The sequence below is a fragment of the Opisthorchis viverrini genome (genome assembly GCF_000715545.1).
Source record: "Opisthorchis viverrini unplaced genomic scaffold opera_v5_29, whole genome shotgun sequence".
NCBI lineage: Eukaryota > Metazoa > Platyhelminthes > Trematoda > Opisthorchiida > Opisthorchiidae > Opisthorchis > Opisthorchis viverrini.
The window spans coordinates 690,078-693,730 of NW_008751685.1; the positions used below are offsets into that span (position 1 = coordinate 690,078).

Consider the following 3,653-nt stretch of genomic DNA (forward strand, 5'->3'; position numbering starts at 1 on the left):
CCGAATTGATACTTACTCGAATTTGCTCTTGTCGTTTCAGACCCTCACGGTGAGTTGTTTCGTTTCTATACCTACTGGATATCAATGGCTGAGTTTACGCAAATAAATGGGCGAAGTTTATAAAATCGGTCCAATTTATTAGCAGTAGATCAACCCTCGGTTTGCCTGGTTGGGGTTGAATTTCTAAAACCCTTTTGAACCAGACTTCTCCGAGCGGAATAAGTTTTAGTCTACCCTAATGTGCACCGTCATGAAACGTTGAAAAGTTCACAAAAGGTGATCAAATGAAAATTTAACTCCACGATGCAGCAAAAAAGTTCCAAATTTTCACACCCCCTGCTCTGAAGTTTGTAAAGATACGCGCCCACGTGAGAGCCTTCAAGAGTTGATATAAGGTATTTTATACTACTGGAATACGATTATGTTAGTCGCCAATCGGAAAGGGGTTAATCCCGACAACCCATCCACTACTTTTTTTGGTTTGGTTACAACTCGTCAACTCGCTCATTTGTTTCAGTTGGTTGAGAATTTTCTCCTTCCAGTGTCATGTAGTAACTGATTTGATTTTGATATTTTTGAGCTGTCTGTGGCCTCAAAAATGATTACCTAACCGGGACCTTAATTTCTTATCAAATTTACGTGGAACACTGACAGTGATCAAGAAAGCCCCATACATCTTAACCAATATGGGAACGTTGCAAACGGGTGTCCATGAAGTAATTCCCTGTTGATATCCTTGAAAAAAACTGAGTGCACAGAATTCCAGAGAAAAAATTAGGGAATTTTTGTGCACAAGATTTTGCTAGTTATATTTACTGTTTGTTACCTTGTGTTGTGACCATTTTTCATGTATTGTTCTGATCGGAAAAACTTCCCAAAGAGTCACACAAAGCTCGACTCCTCCAAAGGTTACTGTCTCCGATCTATTTCACTCCTCTTGGGGATCATTGGTAGAAGCACTCCCGTCAAGCTTATTTTCTATCTCAAGCTAGGTTGTACGCGATTTGCGTGCTACGTTCAGTTCCAAAATAGTTTAGCTTCACCGGGAAACTCAACTATATCTCTCCTGCGTTACTCACCTATAATACGTTTCAGCTGAATAAGCCGCTGAAAGGCTCATTCACATTTCAGTTGGGAGAATATCAAGGGTTTCGTGACACACTGTTTTGACGGAGCAAACTACTCAAGTTCAATCAGTAAGCAGTGTAAGTGGTGAGACTGACGTAACTGTTGTACTTTTGGAACCAAGTTGGCTGAAATCCCGTCGCTTCCATTTCAGTAACATAACTGCTCATAAAGCGATGAACTTCAAATCCGCTGAACATATGCTTCGGTAGAATTTGTGGACTAGTTGCTTGCTTCCCGGATGCTTAACCAAAAACATGATCAGGTAAAACTTCCAAGACAAATTCCACCCATGATCAGCCATTGTTGTCTGTACAGACGAACACTACTGTTACCTATTACAACCATCTAATGTAAATTAAACATTGCATGAGTTCGGACGGCGCGCGGCTTCGTCGGGCAACGTCACACTGTTTCTGTCAGCTGATGAGTGAGTTCGGACGGCGCGCGGCTTCGTCGGGCAACGTCACACTGTTTCTGTCAGCATGGCTGATGAGCGAACCCTTGCAAGTGTCCCAGGTGATGGCTGATGAGCGAACCCTTGCAAGTGAACGTCCCAGGTGAGCGAATAATTCATCTTTTACCGACACACCATGTACTAACTGTTGCTGGAGAGGTTATGGAATTCAAATTCATTTGGGAAAGTGAAAACTGACGAGCCAATCGTTTAGAAGCGTAAAATCGTCCAGGATGATTTGACCAGCGTTGTAAAACAAGAAAAAAGACGAAAGAAGCTTTACTATAACAAAGCTTTTTGGAAACATGTATATTTGCTATATATATTCTACACTTCCCGGACTATCCATGGGAATCTGTAGGGCTCATTGTTGCAAAAAACTCAAAAAAGTATAATCAAAACTCTTAAGAAGCCTCCAGTTATTCATTTGGTAGATAAGTTATTCGCAATTTATTCACTTGATTTTTATGCAGTTTTTACAGTTCCGGGCGGTTTTGTCGTAGGGTATAATTCTAATTTGAACGAAGACAAAAACCGTGTCAGACAGCATCAGCTAGGGTCTTTCACTGTCGGAATAACACAAACGCGTTGTTCAAATGTATGCCGGACTTTGCATAGACTTTGCGTAGATGGTCGTTGGCTTGTTCGCTGGGCTGGGCAATTTGATTACAAACGTTTCATCACCAGCCGAGGTGACATCATCAGTGCGTCAATGGGGAGCGAAGTTGTGCGTAGATTAACCCAATACCCAACCCACTAACCCACCGCTACGCACTACTACGCTCCACAATAACGCACTGATGATGTCACCTCGATTGGTGATGAAACGTTTGCAATCAAATTGCCCAGCTCAGCGAACAAGCCAATGACCAGAGTACTCAGGTAATCTACACATGCTGAGATTGTGATTAACAATTAAACATTTGCTGATGAAACATTGCGGGCACTCACGAATTCTCCCTCAATTGAAGATGATGTTACTATTTCTGTCCAAATCACCAAACAAGCTCATGCCTCTGTGTCTCTCCAAAGTAACATTTCCGCTTACAATGGAAAGGCAGAGGAACGAACCGTGAAAAACACGACAGCGAAAAGGGCAAACATTCCTCAGTTTCCTCTTCGTGTCTTCTGGCGAACACTGTATAGTGCCGAGGGTCACTGCAGGCCCGGTGCGTCTCAAGAATATACGTAGCCATTCGGGCGAGTCTGTGAGTTTACAGGCACGATTAAGTTCGTTGTAAATGACACCATTTACATATTTTGATTTCAGTCCAAAGAGCATCTCGCATCGTCACCTCATATTTGAAACCTGTAGGTGCAAGCAATCTCCAATAAAGACAGTGAGCGGAGAGATTGCAAGACTCATGATCATGGAGGGTTACTTGATTCTACTGGACATTTTTAGCCCTTTAAAGTTTATTTTTGTATTGCGAACAGTCGCTCAGCGATGAGATTTGGGCGGGAAGGAGTAATTGTACAGTTTTTTAACTCGTTACTTCCAAACTCAATCAGGGAGTGGTTCTGGGGACATCTGTGCCTCATCCAAATATTTGGTCTAAATTCCAGGTTTTTACCATTATCGACCAGTTGGTTACATGCATCACGGTAAGTGCTCGTTTTGGTTGCTCTCCAGTGAACATGCCTTTCAAACACAGAACTATTATCTCTATTGTGGACTCATCCAGTCTGATCAGTCTACTGTTATTCCGCTCGCATGTATTATCTCCTCGAAAAGAGACAGCAAAACAAGAAACAAGTGCACCACGAGCATCCCGTAAAAGGTGTAAATGTCCCCTTAAACCGGCCTTGATTTGCATGCGGTGCATAAACAATTTATGTCAGATTGGGAAAACCGGCTGTTAGTTTTAGCTGATATTTACATGGGGCAATTCGAACAAATACCCGTGGCTGGATATCACTGTCCACTCGAAGCTTTTTGGCGTTATGTTGACGACAGGTTTGTTGTAATCAAGCGAGATAACGTGAACAGCTTCCACGACTATCTCAACAGTTTAACCCCACATAGGCATAGAGTCCAACTTGGGCACATTACCCTTTCTGGACTGTATAA

General features: G+C 42.4%; 1 protein-coding gene across 1 annotated transcript in view; it reads right to left on the reverse strand.

The window, feature by feature from the left end:
• Positions 1-3,653, reverse strand: part of T265_02385 (hypothetical protein) — a gene marked incomplete at both ends in the record, with an annotated part of 44,978 nt that overhangs the window by 35,783 nt on the left and 5,542 nt on the right. The gene's annotated exons all lie outside the window — the stretch shown is intronic.